Consider the following 17,211-nt stretch of genomic DNA (forward strand, 5'->3'; position numbering starts at 1 on the left):
CATTTTATCTTTATTTTTAAAAACTCACAATCAACTGTGCAGCAAATCACAAATTTGTCCACTCGTGAAAGTGCAGCTGACCATTATCTATGGGAACATTCATAGAAACTTGATAAGCATTGCTGTATGCAGACGTTCCTCACATAAGTGAGCTGTTATTTCTGTTAAGTCCTCCCACCTGATAACTGTAACTGTTAATATTTTAGCACAAAGCCTCGGTTTGCTCTGTTCCTTTCTTGCGCTGTGAAATTTACTGCATCGGGCTGTTAATACAAACTCAACGCTTCCTGTAACTGCTTCAGATTTAAAGCCCTCTAGTTCATCATGCAAAGTTTTGGAGGAATACCAAATGCTACAGCAGAAGGAGGAAAAAAGGACAACAAAGCAAAGTGGATCAGAATGCATGAATCAAACATAAGCGTGTCCAAGTTGGAGCATTCACATTGGGATGGCGTTAGTGGAATGCTAACCTTTTTGTTCCCCAGCGTTTTGTTATAAGGCCGCCACCGTGTCAGTTTAAACTGTTGTGTAACACAAACAGCTAGTGGAAATATTCTCTGTTCTTGGGAGATTACAGTTTTCCAAGGATGTCGAAATTTAATTTCCTTTTTTTTCCCTGTCTGTTTTTTTTATTTGAAGCCAAACCAAACGTGGGACATGGGAAATATCTTTGCATCAAATATGAAACCTGGAAAGACTGCATGCTAGATACAATATCATTTGATAACTGATAATCACATAGACATCTTGATGCATCCTCAATCATCCAGGTAAGTAAATCTCCAAAAGCTGATTCTGTTCATCTGGACGTAGCGTTTTCAGTTCTTTTTGTTTCTTGAAAATAGGGCTGCTCAATTAATCGAATTTTAATCTCGATTACGATCTGGGCTTTCAACGATCATTAAAAATGACTGAGCCGATTATTAGCCCCTCCCTCGTGCTTTACTCTCGCGCTGCTCCGTGTGGCAAATCGAGCGCACCTCTCTGCGTTTCGAACACGTGTCACAACAATTAAGCAGCGGTCTCCAACCTTTTTTGCGTCATGGACCGGTTTATGCCCGACAATATTTTCACGGACCGGCCTTTAAAGTGTCACGGATAAATACAACAAAATAAAACTAGTACCGGTACCGAAGAAAAGAAAATTTATTCATAACACACGTGAAAAGACCCAGGAAAACAGAGTAAACGATAAAAACGATAACAAAATAACGCTGAAAACCGATAAAAACCCTGAAAACTATACATTTCACACCTGAGCCTCAACTCTCGCGGCCCGGTACCAAACGACTCACGAGGCCCGGGGGTTGGGGACGCTGATTAAGAGGACCCAAGGGAAGCTTGGAAAGCTAAGCAGAAGTTATTTGGAGAGGAGAGTGACTGCTGTTGGTTGAAAAGAGGTAAAAAACTTGAGTGGTGTGGAAACATTATGGGTTCGTGGAGTCAGACGTGGATCAAGTAGACACAGTGTGTAAACTTTGCTACAGTGTCGTAGCTGCACCACAGAGCAACACTGCAAAGTTCACTAAACATAGATGTTTACATTTTTCATTTATTTCTTATATTGCAAACATTTGCACTGTTATCAGTATTTGCACTATTTTATATTATTTTTTAAAGTCATTATTCAACACATTGTTATTGTTAAATAAATATCGTCAAATAATCGAGATCTCAATTTCAGTGAAAATAATCGTGATTATCATTTTTGCCATAAAGCAGCCCTAGCTGAAAACACTACGTGCAGATGAACACAATCAGCTTTTGGAGACTCACATACACACTGCAGTGTATCAACATGTGAATGACCTGCACCTAAATACCACACATGCTTTTTTTACTTTTTATAATGTGAAATGAATTGTTGAATGAACACTTTAAAATACATTTAACCTGAATTAACATTACTGTATGCCTCATAACATAAGATGACAACAGTCATTAACCATAGAACTGCACTGGCTTTACATACATAATGCAAGTTACTTACCACGAGCTCTTCACATTATCATTTTTATTATGATAAAGTCAAAGCTAAACACCACTTAATTTGTTGACATGTGTAAATATTGTTTGCATACGTCTCAGACTCATGAGACCCATTAATTTTAATTAAATCTCCTTAAACAACATTTCAAACTAATTAGTAAGTCCACAATGGTTTTGCGATTGCTTCAAGATACTATCCTTTTTTCTCTCTTTTTTGAAAACCAGGCCAATTATACCGTATACAATGACACGTGTGTAGTGTGCCTGACTGCGAGGAGAATATCTGAGGAAATAAAATGTTCCATACTGAGATAATGAATCTAATTAAGCCATAAAACGGTGTTCCAGTTGTTTCTGATAACATAGTTTTCTTACCCTAACTCTGTGTATCACATAACCTTTCAACATTTCAAATATCAAACACCACATTTTAAGGAACAGTTTGGCCTTTCCTTCAGCTCACTGTTTTTCTAAGCTGTCTCCACATATATTGCAAAGGAGTGAACATTCCTCGGCCTAATTTTATCTTCTCAGTGATATTCAAGACTGAACTTGTAGTCTTGCAGGCACAAGCTCCTGAGAGGAAAGGTTCAACTCAACTTGACACAAACCCTGATCAGATTAAAAAACAGATTGACTGTGGTATTGAAAACCCTTCCTCCTATTGGAAATGAAACATCGGAAAGTTAATGTTATAGAAACCTCTCGCTGTGTGATCTGATTAAATTTTGATGTCAGCTCTGTGTTCCATAGGTGTATATATATATATATATATATATATATGATATTTTTAAAAGCTCCAATGAGACTATAGAGAATGTGCACTTCTCACCATGAACCACAGATTCAAACCTCAGAGAGGTTTTAGCTGTTGGCCTGTATCACAGTGCCCCCAACTGGTAGAAGGAAACTGAGAACTGCAAGTGGAATGGTGACAGGCAAAAATCATTTCAATCAAAACACTCACTATAGTATGCAAGTAGCATACAACAAAGGTACTTAAAAAGGAAGATACGCTCACAGAAGATCAGAATGCAGTGCTTATGGGTTTCTGTAGCACACAGTGATTTTTATCCAGTTTGAAAACAATTACATTTTTGGGGTTTTAACAAAAAAACAAAAAAACCTCCCAGTACTTAGATTAAAAGTAAGAAAGGGAGAAAAATCGTTTTGTAAATGAAGAGTTAAAAAATACTAACCTAACGAGACTGAAATCAGTATCTGTATCAGATTAAGTAAAAAAAATACTGAATGCTTTTCCATTTAATACAATAAGACCAAAACAGATTGACTGATTCAGTTTATATTCATTATTATGTTCATGGCTATTTGCCATATCTACTCAGGTCCCAACGAGAGTCGTGCATGACTCCAATAACCTGTTATATGACAAGTTTAATAATATAAATTAATTAAATACTGTTAAATCCAAAATTTACCAATAACACTAAAACTATTCTACCAAATATTGATTAGGTATAACTTTATAGAAAAACAAACTTGCTTGACTTTGTAGTTTAATTCCATCATAACGATCTTAATCATAATGAGGGAAAAAGGATTTCTGGATGTGCAGCAAACTCCATAATGAAATGTATGAACTTCTAATACGCATTTTCCAGTAGGGGTGGGGGAAAAAATGGATACTGTGTAGCATGGTGATATTTTGTTTGCTAATAATGTATCGATACAGGGACAGCAGAAATCGATACTTTGTTACAAAAAGGTTTTTGTGCTCTGACTTCAGAGCATGTTGATCCTTTTTCTGAGCAAGAATCCTGACATTCCTTCACTGTCCAAATGTGTTTAATAAACATGACAGTTTACTTATTTTAATTTAAGACATGTTTTATTTGAATTAAGTTTAAAACTTTTTTATTTAATGTAAAATTATATTTTGTTTTAATTTACTTTCAAATTCTTCAGTTGCTGAAGGGGCTGCATAGTTTTCATAAACTGCATAGTTCAGAATAGCTATAATTGTACCAGATAGTCGATTCAGTTAAGTTGGACTAGACTGTAATACAAACCGTTCAGTTTGTCAACAATCAAACTGAAATGAGAGAAAGACTGAGTGTGAGACTTTGATATTAGAGAAAATGAATATTGATAAAGTTTACCTTTATGTACAGAATCTGAATATCGCAAAATATTTTTAAAAAAATTGCAATAATATCGTATCGTGCGTTGTATGATGATTCCCACCTCTATTTTCCAGCATGTTTTATACTTTGAACATAATAACCAACACCTTGAAACTTTTTTCTGTTTGCAGGGCTAAATAAACATCATCTATGTGCATATTTAAGCTCTTTTAGCAGATAAATAACAAGTTCACATGTTGCAGGGACACACTGCGCGTGCTAACTGTGTCTAACACCAGATAACATGAATATTTTTTCTCCAGGTTTGACAGCTTGTTAAGTAATGATTGTTGGAAGGTAGCAATACACCTCTGACCTGCCAGCTTTGATTAGTGATTAAAAGCTTAAGAGACCTTGAATTACAGCACTGCTAGCAAAGAGCTATTCAGATTTTCTGGTGAGAACGTGTTACAATAATTGGGACTTATTTGTTTCTGTGCTAAAGGACAATGACATCAAGCCACATTCAGCAGAGAAAATTTCAGACATGACTAAACGAGTGTTTATTGTTGGTTTGACAGCATGTTTTTCCTAATTACAACAGACAACACAGTGATAGAAGCACAGGACGCCTGTCAAGGCCACTGTGGGTATCCTCTGGTGTGTGTTTCATGTCCCGTGTGCCATATGGTAGACAAAATAGGCCACACATCTCCATACATTTACTTTTGATCCACTGAATACCACTGCTGTCAATCTCAGACACTACTTAACCTTTTAAAAATCCCACAGTTTTCCAGACACATGTCAGTAAACTCAACAAAATATCAAAGTAATAGGGGAGTAATGTTTCCTTCCTAGTGAAGGAGGGTCATTTCAAACTTTCACAGCTAAATCCTTTAATACTGTTGACGAAAGTGTGGTGATGTATACACAAATGCTCCACTGAGATAGGTTATCATTTTCAGCAGCAATAACAGCCTGCACCGGTGTAGTTATCACATCCCTTTCCCTTTATCATCATGCTCATCTCAAGTAATGTCACTCCTTTAAACATCTCTTTCACATGTTCACCATTTACATCTCCATTTGCTGTTCAGGTGCTTACTGCTTCCACACATCTTCAAGTGGAAGTGGTTAATAAAACAATGGCATCTCTCACTATTCCCTCGACTCTTCCCTGGACACAGAACCATGCTTAGTAGAGGTGGGAATCACCATACATCCCACGATACGATATTATCACAATACTTAACGCACGATACGATATTATTGCAATTTTTTAAAATATTTTGCGATATTCAGATTCTGTACATAAAGGTAAACTTTATCAAGATTAATTTGATCTAATATCAAAGTCTCACACTCAGTCTTTCTCTCATTTCAGTTTGATTGTTGACAAACTGAACGGTTTGTATTACAGTCTAGTCCAACTTAACTGAATCAACCATCTGGTACAATTATAGCTATTCTGAACTATGCAGTTTATGAAAACTATGCAGCCCCTTCAGCAACTGAAGAATTTGAAAGTAAATTAAAACAAAATATAATTTTACATTAAATAAAAAAGTTTTAAACTTGATTAAAATAAAACATGTCTTAAATTAAAATAAGTAAACTGTCATGTTTATTGCTGCCAAAAACAAGTTAAACACATTTGGACAGTGAAGGAATGTCAGGATTCTTGCTCAGAAAAAGGATCAACATGCTCTGAAGTCAGAGCACAAAAACCTTTTTGTAACAAAATATCGATTTCTGCTGTCCCTGTATCGATACATTATTAGCAAACAAAATATCACCATGCTACACAGTATCGATTTCTGCTGTCCCTGTATCGATACATTATTAGCAAACAAAATATCACCATACTACAAAGTATCAATTTTTTCCCCCATCCCTAATGCTTAGAGCAAATTTATTTCTTAAGCATACACAAGTTTGGGTGCAGACTCATTTAGAGTAAAAAAGGTGCAAACCCCATGAAGGATCTGGGAGCGCTCAGGAAGAACGCTCCGAAAGCTTTAAAATGAGGATTTACATTTAAATTTAGTATGAAGAGATATGAAGAAAAATCGCTCCGCAATTAATGCAATCCCACAGCTACAAACGTATGGTAAGAGGGAGATTAGGTTCAGGGCACCTAAAATTTTTTTAAATAAACTGTTAAGAGCATCATCTAGATCTGTCGTCACTAGCTTAACCAGTAGTCCCAGATACATTCGATTTACATAATGATGTTAAAGTTAAAATGATCACAAATGCTCCCAACTATCTTGCAATTAAACCCATTTTCTCTTAAAATTAAGAGAAAAACTGCTAAATGATCATTTTAATTCCAGACCTGTCATTTTCCGTGAACTCGGCGTTCCAATGCTAATATTATCTTAGCATAAAGACAAGATGGAAGATGGAGAGTGCTTCTGCTGAGTGAAGGCTATTTAGGTCTCTCAATCAGCATGTCTAAAAGTGGTTTACTCATCATCATTATCATCACTGGAATTCTTGTGTAGTCCAAGATGAGTTGTGTCATCTTGACGAGATTAAGAAAATGACGATGTTTTTACTGCACTGCATGTCTGTCCATTTTTCCGCTTACCTTTAAAGCTGCTAAAGCATCTAAACCAGCAGAAATGCCATTAGTGAAAACAATGTGCCGGGAGTTTCTTTGACAATGAAATGTCAGTGGAGTCTGTTGTAGCTCACATGCCGGTATCAGCGCCCACCTGTGTCTAAGTATGTATCAGAACACCCTGGGGGTGAATGCATCGGATTCTACAAGGTACCACCACGTTCGAAGCACAATTGTGCACTGGCTGCTCTGCTGTGGGGCCCTGGTACTTCTCTAATAATCTACCCAGCATGTGTTTATCTTTGTTGGACCAGGTTGTGTGGAGGAGGCGGTCGGGAAAAGGAAGGCAGACAGAATCCTGCCAGCCTGCATGTGAGGAGCCCGCAAATCCAGAGGGACTGCTGGCTTTGTGTGACTGTGTGCTCACGTGTACGTGTGTATGTCTGAGAGACAGAAATGGCAGCAATACAGCCAACATGAGTTATGGTCTGACACACACACACACACACACAGACACACACAAAACATTTAATTGCCAAAAAAAAAAAAGAAGTCTCTCCCGAGCTCCATTGTGTCTAATGTGTTCAACGTTAATCTTACCCTTTAGGGACATTTGTTGTTGTGTTAATTACACACCACCAGGAGCCCTCATTAACACACATACAAATATGCACACGCACCAGCACACGCACAAACACACTATGTATACAATTTAGGTGAAGCAAGCAGAAGCTTAGATTAAATACGGCGGTCCAATATGGGAGAAGCAAAGCTAATGAAGCGTTTACAGGGAAAGGGGTCATCGGAGATTTGCCTAAGGTCAAACAGTCTCCCGCACCTTTAATGAACAAATTCAGCCTCAGATGTAGAGACTTATGGGCCCGGAGTGGCCAGGGTGCCCTGCTTAGTCATCCACTACACCATCCTGCACGTGCCTTTGCTTCCACCGGTGTGCAAGCTTTGGCTAAAGCCAGCAGAGGAAGGCAAACTGGAGTCCTCAAAAACAAACAATTAACCCCGGAGTATTTTCGCTGCCCCTGTTCTCTGCCTGCCATCAGCGCTCATTACAGTCAGCGCAGTGATAAAACTAGAAATTGTTCGCCTCTGGCAACCACTAAAAGTTGCACTTTACACCCACGACTGTCCAGATAATTTTTAGTCAACACTTTGAAGGAATTTAATAAACATATTAAAGCTGTTTTGTTGTTGTTGTTCAATAACACCGATTCCTAACAGAATGCAAAACTGATGCAATGACAGTCGACTCTGATTTAAATATAAATGCTGCTGTAAAATTCTTTATATGCACCACATATCATCTATACAACAGTGTGAATTTTACTTTCATTACTAGAAACCCAAATATATAAAAGGTCTCGCCTTATTATCTCATCACGTTAGGCATTTGGGTGAAATGTTTTCATAATTAGCATATAAATTATTGAGTTATGGGTAAATTGTGTTTTGTGGAGTCACAATGACCTTGATCTTTAGCCATTTAAATGAAATCGGTTCATCCTAGAGTTCCCATGTCTATCGAAAATCCCACTGAGGGCTCCTGATACGTCTCGTTTACAAGAATTATATGGATGTGAGGTCGCAGTGACCTTTATCAAAGTTCATCCTTGAGTACAAATGAACAGTTGAGCCAAATTTGAAGAAATTCCTCAAGGGACCCTCACAAGAATGAGGCAAGACCCTTAAAAAAGAGGGAGAAAAACACAAAAATCTACTATCTGCTTGTCTAACTCACATTAAACTACTTTGGTAAGTACATAAGGAGAGTGTTGTGAAGCAGATTGTTTTTCTCTTTCGTGGAGGGTGAAATACCCATTTTAGGGGCAGAATAATGGGCCACAAGGTGACTGGTATGTGCTTGTCTTCATATCGCATTCACCTAACAGTGGGACTTAATTACATTGGAGGGGAGGGCTTCACATATTCAATTATAGGTAGTCAATTACAGACACAGCTGTAGCAGATTTATAAAAGATATACATTTGCTTGGGAGAAATTGGCACTGATCGCTTGGGGCAGATAGCTGATAGATGAAAGGAATACGCCTTAGGAGAATTATATGTCCATTGGCACCAATCTACATGGGGATGAGTGTAAATGAACAACTGTGCAGGAAGGTTTCTTGCACAGTAATGCAGTGCAGTCCTGCATAATAGAATACATATGGCAAATTTTTGAACCCATCTGAGGGATGGCGAGGAAACTGTCCCGACACTTTCGAGGTATAAAGGAGACATTTAACTCAGCGATACATTAGTCGCAAAGCGCAAATAAGAGGTAATAGGAGGTAAGCTGAAATTTCTGTATTCAACATGTTAGGTTAACAGAAAATATTATAATAAGAATTCAAATCAAGATGTGAAGAACGCAGAAGTGTAGACTGACTGGCTGGAAACATTTTCATTGCTTTTCTTAGAGCTGCGTTTCAGCACAGCTGACTTTAATAAAACAGCAATATATAGTCATATTCATGTTTGCAGCAGACATGAAATATCCAATGCATTTTGCTGCCTCGTGTGATTATAATTAAAATCAAGGTGTATCAATCCTCTTAGGTTAATTTGTCTTACACAGTACGTCTGAGGTGTCTTTCCATCCCAGGGATGCTTGCGGCCTCAGAAAGGTTAATAAGCTGCTTTACCTCAGACTGAGCTGGATTGGAGGGGAGTTGGAAAGGTGCTAAAAAAAAGGCCAAGAGAGCAGAAACAACTTAATGCAAATCCATGCAGTCAAAGTAATCTGCCACATCTTTAAAACCACCAGCTCTGCTACTTAATAGTCTCCAACTACAACTGGACCTCGACTTTCCACGCAGCAAAACATTTAAACGCGGCCTTGACATCAGTCGGTTCTCAACCCGCGATGAAAAACTGAGGTCAGAGGTCTGGGAAGAATTTGGAAATGATGAAACACTCACTGAAATACAATGTTTATTAGCATGCCCACCCACTGTGGACTGAGTCGGTTCAACGGGGCTTTATTTGCATGAAAGTCTCAGTAAACAACATTCCCAAAACACCCTGGTATTATCTGTACAAATATGTAAACAGTGCACAATTGCTAATACTCATTTTGAATCAATGTTGAAATGTGCTTGATTGCTGCAGAGTCACAGCTGGTTTCAGCGTGCTCACGTGAAGTGTAAAAGCAAACGCAACATTTCCACGACACCGTCTCTGTCCTGAACTGCTTCCTTCAACATGTGTAGGTGGAGCAAAACTGCAATAAGGGTGAAACACCACCAAAAGACACACAGATTAACAAGTATGAGAATAGCCTCACAGCAGGAACAGAAACCTTCTGACTCTGTGAATCATGTGTTTGCTTACAGAGGCAAACGCCTGCACCAAAGGCAAAAAACAAGCACGCTGAAATAATGGTTGATGCTGAACATCATTGCTCGTTCTTCTGCACATTTATCACATTCCAGCTTTCGCTTTTTCTGCATTTTCAAACTGTGTTTAATGAAACACGGTCAAAAAGAGGGAACAAAGGAGGAGATAATCTATAAAAATGGCAGTTTAGAGAAAAACGTGATTCCCATTCAATGATTCTGCTCTGCAACTTGTGATGCATCTATAATTTCATCTGCCATTAATAGTAACTGTATGGCTTGTTTAACACTTTCAATCATTATTTCAAAATCCTTTTTTTTATAAGAAGGCGTCAAGGGCACAAGAGTAACAAATAAAAAAGAAAAGAGGTAATAAATAAAAAATGAAAATGTGTTTGGACTAGGGATGCACCGATACCGGTATCGGTACAGGTATCGGTGCATCCCTAGTCCAAACATATTTTCATTTTTTATTTATTACCTCTTTTCTTTTTTACCGATACCCTGGTATACCCTGGTATACAACTCCCTGGTATACCCTGGTATACCCTGGTATACCCGATACCGGTAAGAACATTACCGGTACCGATACCGGTATCGGGTATCGGCCTCGATACCACATTTTCTAAAGTACTCGTACTCGTTAAAAGTCCCCCGATACCACGGTCTGAGACCTGTCTATGTTTGAGCGGCATGTAAGGGGTTAATCACAGGCGCCGAGTGCCCGCCCCCAGGCCTCGAGTGCCCGCCCCCAGGCCTCGAGTGCCCACCCCCAGGCACCGAGTTCCCGCCCCCAGGCCCCGGCTGCAGCTCAGAGCGGGGAGAAGGCGAGGCGAGACATATCAGCTGTGTGGAACTATTTCAAAGTGAACGAAGACGTGAAAACAAAGGCGGACTGCAAATTGTGCTCAGCGAAATTGTCCAGAGGCTCTAAAGGTAGCACATTTAACACAAGTAATTTAGTCACACGACAACGAGTACAAAGAGTTTACCCACACTTATTTACCCACACTTATTTACCCACGCTTATTTACCCACGCTTATTAGCACAGAGGAGCATAGCTGATTCTACAGCAGTGGGACGGAAAATAGTTGGGCATTTTAAACACTCCGCCTTAGCCTACTCCCGCCTCGAGGACATTCAGGGACAGCTCAACCAGCCAATAAAGAGACTGCAGCAGGACGTACAGACGCGCTGGAACAGCACGTATTACATGCTCCAGTCCCTCATCGAGCAAAAGCGAGTGCTGGGCGTGTCCGAGCATGAACTCCCTGACTATCTCACCGCTCACCAATGGGCTCTTATGGAGACGACTGTTGCCGTCCTCGCCCCCTTTGAGGAACTAACTAAAAAAGTGAGCAGCTACGACGCACTAGCCTCTGATGTCATCCCAGCTGTGACTGTGCTAGTGAGACTTCTAAACAGAGAAACAGACGAACAAATTTAAAATTAAATTTTGTTTTTTTATAATTATTTATTCTGTAATATGTTGCATACAACATGCTTTTCATTTTAAATAAATGTTCTTAATTCCAAACTAGTCCCTTGTTTGTTTGTTTGTTGTTAAATTATAGGACTAAAGCTGTTACCTGTAAATTTAAATCATGTTTTTATTAAGTACTCGGTATCGGTGAGTACTGAAATGCAAGTACTCGTACTCGTTTCCAAAAAAGTGGTATCGGTGCATCCCTAGTTTGGACCATATGCTTGTTAGACGAGCAAATTAATAACATGGAAAGTTTTCTTTAATTTATTAAGTTTGTTTCTCCTTTTTTTGTTACACCTACTGAGAGTGAACTTTTAGGGACCGAGGGAGGAAACTTTGCCAAAGAGAGCCGAGTCTGAACCTAATGCTGTGATGGAAAACAGACAGAGACAAACATTCACACAGAAAATGAAACACAGAAATTTGTATGCTATGAATATAGTGGCAAGACAATGATAAGCGGAAAAAGAAGCAAGATAGCGTCTTTAAGTTCAAGCGAGATGACAGGTAGTGAAAGATGGTGAGGAGCACATAAAGGGATGGAGTGGGAGGACGGAGAAGTACAAACAAGAAAGGTAAAATAAATAAAAGAAAGGCTAAAAGCAAAGGCTAACTGTACCGATAAATGTCTCCTGAAGGGAAACTGAGACGAGTTTAAAGGAGAGTTTATGTGACTGGTGGTGCTCAATCTTTACAAGACCAGAGAAAACACTCAACCTTTTCACTGAGCTGGATAAACAAAAGTGTCTTAACATTAATGTCTGGAAAACGCCCTTCCTGTCTGTCATTGACACAAGCTTTTGATGGTCTTCATCAAAAACGTAGAAAGTGCAGGCTCCTTCGCTTTCTGTGGACTCTGTATTGATCCTGAATGCTAAAATGAAGTTACTTCAGTAATGAAAACTATATCATACAAGATATTACATTAGCATATTCTGAAACGGTGGTCTGGGACTAAAGCATCATTAGTCAGGATGTCTTACTGGTTTTTGACAACAACATATTTTAACTAACTGCTACATCTGACAGAGCTCAATTCCATATTTACGTAACGAAAAAGTTTCATTCCAGCGGTGCCAAGTTTGATATAGTTCCCTTAAGTGTCGCCGCTTTTAGTGTTTTGTTTTGTTTTTCGTTTTTCGGGTGACTTTGGATCACAATCTGTAATCACGACGGTCTGTCTACTTTACTCTCTCTTTCGCTTGCCTCAACCTCTTCTATCTGTGCAGAAATTTACCGCACTCTGGCATGAGAAGTCATGATTGTTTATATTCAAGGAGGCACCATCTTGAACACGCAGGCCTCTGATTGTTTACTATCCTGCTCGTGACATCACGCTTGCTCTCTTCCCCCCAGCGATGCTCCGTCTCGTCTCTGCACCGTTCCAACCAGATTGGCTGTGGGAGTGTCACAGCCTGGCCCTCTTGTAGTCACAAAGCAATTCCACCAAAGAGGTTCACAGACAAATGAAACTTAATGCCATGTAAGAAACTCGGCAGGCTAGTCTGCACCGTCGGGCGTTGTGTTAGCTAGTGGAGAAACAGAGGTTTGTCTGCACCTTTTGATCTTTATCTACATGAGAATCAAGACGGAGGTAGATCCACAGACAGGTCAGACAGGTCAGAGTTAGACATCTGTACCAGCGCTCAGTCAGTATATAAATATATGAATCATATAAATATCACACATACAGCGTCCAGACAAGCCACTTCACTTCATTATTGACGCTAATGAAAGCAACACTTAAGGCAAAACTTTAAAAACTTTCACTCAGTGAAGTGCACACAGTGAGCCGTGAGCCCACATTACGGATTCCTTATAGCGCTCACAGCTCTGGTACTCGTGCTTCTGCGCTGGATTAGATATGCGCTCCATATTCTTCTGTTTGGGATCATGGGGGTGAGTTAATGAGGCTCCACCGGGGTTGTTTGTGTGAAAAGCTCCGGCGACAGTGCTGACAATGTCATCTTTTTAAAGGCAAGTCCCATTGTTAATAAGAATCCTATCAGTCAATTAGGAAGACGTGCAGACGGGAGATTTACCGGACGAAACACGAGGGAGACGCACAAACACATACAGCAACTTCATGTACTGTTCCATTTGTTTAAAACTAAATGCCCCTTTCACTCTATTAGATGCTACGTTAACCCTTTAAGACCTACCATAGAACCAAGTCCGCCAGAGCTTATATTATATTTTTACATGTTGTGGAGCCATTTTTTGGAGCATTTCAAGTTGCTATACATCAATACAACCATTATAGCCCAGATTTTAATAATATGTCTGCATTAAGTGCATAGTAATTACATAAATTGCAAGAAAGTGCAATAAACTACAAAAAAATTGAAAATCGTTTTTGTTTTTTTAACATATATTTCTAGTTAGAGAAATTTAAGAGGCTTATCCCTCAAAACTGTAAATACAAAAAAGTTGCACAAAATAGTTTCCCACCACAGGAAATTTATTTTGAGTGTCTTCATAGTTTTATTTTTGAAATACACCAATTTTTATATACTGCAGGAAAAACGAAAATAAATATTATAATGCAAATTTGCAAAAAAGCAGCATATGCATCAAAATAAACTATTTCCAGCAGTGCAATATGAGTCCTAAGCATCCCAGAAACAACACAGAAAGTCATAAAGTCAAACATAACTTTTAAAAACACCAGTATAGGCTCATGAGGCCCTGATGGTAAAAAACTACATTTCGGCGGAAATGATGTCACTTCCGGTTTCGGGCAGGTCATGGCGGACATGCAATAGTTCGCGCTGACGTCTATTCTATATGTTACAAACAGCTGATCGGATCGGCAAAGCGTGTTTCTGGAATATTATGTTTTTGTTGCTGCAAGCGCTTTTTATGCAGTTTTTGCAAAGTTATATGTGGAAGGAAACTGTGACCGAGGACAAGCTGATGGCATAAGATGTAAGTACAACTCCTCCGGTTTCATATGCAAAAAAAATGATGCGCTAGCTCACGTGGTTGCAGAGCTACAAGGATTTAAAAGTAGTTGCACAAAACGGAGCGTGCTGCTCTGACCGGCTTAAAAGGGTTAAAACAGATTAAAATTTTCTGACATGTTTGGGAAGCCTGGTTGTTATTATTACACACCTGCAAATACCATGTAAGGGTAACTGTGAGGGAGAGTGGCCACAATAATAAAGACGGCAAAACAAATGAAAGTTTAACATTTAACTAAGGAGTTGTGTTTATATCTGACAAATACAAGATGGCATTCAACATTTCTCTCATGTATTTATAGACTTTATGTCTCGCAATCTTCACTCTAGAAATATAGCTCGACAAAACAAACTTAGTTTGCCATCAAAAGGGAAAAGACGCTCGTGCGCTAAAAGCTACTTTGGCTGCTCCCTTGTCACAAGGGTACCGAGAAAATAAAGAAAAAGCTCAATAAAGGGGAATACTTAAAAATGTTGATGAGAAGATAAAGGCAAATTGATGGAGAATATATACCTCTCAAGGTCCGTGGAGAATAACAAAGATTAGAACAATAACAAGAAAGATTGACATATCCCAAATTTCCGTTAGCTGAGATTATCCGAGGGAGCGAGCATGAAGAAGAAGAAATAAAATATTTAGATGCATAGGGGATATTTATTTTTCAAGAGACAGCTTTTTGATGAACATTACAGTCTACCTGAAGGCACATAAAAGTTAGCTGGATGTAGACTTGGGAGGCTGTAAGCGGCAGGTATCAAAGAAAGCTAATATTCAGAGGGCTAAAGTTAAAGTGCACCATGATAGCCAGAATGGCTCTCATCTGAGAAGAGAAGATTAAAATCAGTGGGACATCACAGCGAGGCAATATGAAGTGGGAATGAGAGGAAATTTCTCTCTCGCTGACTCACTCTCTTACAAAGATGCACACACATAATATAGTCTCCTACAATAAACCAATTACTTGTCATTAATATTTAAGGGCCTAATTTCCATTCATATGTAATATATTAAAAATGTGCAGGGATGAGCAAAGGAAATGGCTGACCCACAGATATCCGCAGCGAGCTCGCCGCCCCAAACAGAGAGAAATGAACATCGGGGTGTTTTGTGTTTTATTGAGACAAATGTCCCCTGCCTGCACCGGCAATTAATGGCCTTCCTATAAAATGTGGAAAATTGCACAATTTGAAGCGTTTCTTTTCCAAAACAGCCTCGTTTCAAGTAATAATGGACATTTAATCTGGAATGCATGATTGAGTGATTGAAATGTGAGGAAAGGTCTTGGGTAATCAAAACAATTCACCCAAAAGGGAAGTATCTCTCCACTCAGACACCGATGACAATTTACAAAATGAGTATGTGGTAAAATGCCAATTGAGATCTTGTTTGTGAGAGACTGGAGCTGTTAAACAATGAGGCTGAGAGCGAGAGTGGGTGTCTTTTCACCAGGCCGGCCCCGGCTCCAGATGGACACCATCATGTCCAAAGAGATGATTTCAGAAGAAAGCGGAGAAAGACGAGATAAGAAAGAAGAAAGGAGGAGATTTCTGGAGAAGAAAAGCACAGGATAAGGACACAGAGAAAGCCGTCTTGGCGAACGGTCCCTCCTCTCAATTAACACAATCGGAAATAAACAGCCGTGTACTCCAGGGAAGCATGGCAAACCATCAAGCTTGACTCCCAAACACTTTGACATAGAAAATATCAAAAGCTAATCATTGCACAAACGCTATCAATTCAAGGCAGACTGTCCCACAGTGGGCTACAATGTCTTCACTTCAGCTTAAACTCATTAGATTAAGGTCCTTATTACATTGTGTGCAGCTGAAAAGGAAGAGCTTCAGCAATAGCCTAGGGATATGTTTTTAGAAAGAGCAACAAGCTTTTTCAAGGATTTTATCACCGAGACATATTGTTAGTAAATGAATACCGCTTAACGGGATTAAAATAATTTGCGTAGCACTTGTTGCAACATTTGTTACTATGTTTTGTGAGCCAAAACGTCTGTTAAGTATAGTGAAGAAGCACTACAGGGGCTACTGGTCAGCAACAGTTTTCTTGTCTGAGAGGCTGCCGAGAGTCTGGCGAGGTGGCCGATCATGCGTGAGTGTGTTTGATCCGGTGGCCAGGTCAGCCCTGATGTTAACAGAGTTATTAGGGGACTTATTAGGAAGAGTCAGAGAGCCAGCTAAACCCCCCACTGATTCCATCATTACTGCCGTTGTGGCTGGGCCATTACCGCCCTGCTGCTGGGGCTTTGTAGCAGGGATTGAGAATCAGCTGGTGTGCACACCACATTGGCTCAGTAGGGGAGAGCATGTGTGTGGGGCAGAGCTGTGGGGGTGGAGGTAAAGGAAAAATGGGTGTCAAAGTGGGGAAACTCTTGAAGGATTTGATCTAATTTATTGTTATGAGGGGCAGGATGAGTGCAGCCATCACTTTTAGTCAGGTTTAAGCCAAGTTCAGGGCTGACCTTTACACTGAAACTTCAGGTTGGTCCGGTGAAAACATGTGTGCCTTAGATAGATCCCTTAACACCGCTTTTTCTTTGTGTGTGTTTGATTTTGTTTCCTTTTTAAATTTACAAATAACAACATCGTTTCACAAAGCGGTAGATTGTCAACCTGATCAGGCTGTGCGCCGCCTGTCACTCTATGATAGCTCGGATAGGCTTTATATATATTATATATATTCCTCTCTGCAACTTATATATGACACGTAAGGAATATACAGTCCATGTTGGGATTTCAGTTGTTGTTGAGTAAT

At 39.4% G+C, this 17,211-nt stretch overlaps 1 protein-coding gene and 1 long non-coding RNA gene across 10 annotated transcripts in view; both read right to left on the minus strand.

The window, feature by feature from the left end:
* LOC146524973 (uncharacterized) overlaps positions 1–10,755 on the minus strand; it is a 30,094-nt gene extending 19,339 nt beyond the window's left edge. Inside the window, exons 1-2 of the long non-coding RNA XR_014868813.1 lie at positions 10,581–10,755; positions 1–10,533 (exon numbers count right to left, since the gene is read on the minus strand). The exon at positions 1–10,533 is cut by the window's left edge and continues 19,339 nt beyond it. This is a non-coding gene — a long non-coding RNA (uncharacterized LOC146524973). The remainder of the gene's footprint in view (positions 10,534–10,580) is intronic.
* diaph2 (diaphanous-related formin 2) overlaps positions 1–17,211 on the minus strand; it is a 421,028-nt gene that overhangs the window by 234,890 nt on the left and 168,927 nt on the right. The gene's annotated exons all lie outside the window — the stretch shown is intronic.

Source organism: Neolamprologus multifasciatus, chromosome 2, assembly GCF_963576455.1.
Source record: "Neolamprologus multifasciatus chromosome 2, fNeoMul1.2, whole genome shotgun sequence".
Taxonomy (NCBI): domain Eukaryota; kingdom Metazoa; phylum Chordata; class Actinopteri; order Cichliformes; family Cichlidae; genus Neolamprologus; species Neolamprologus multifasciatus.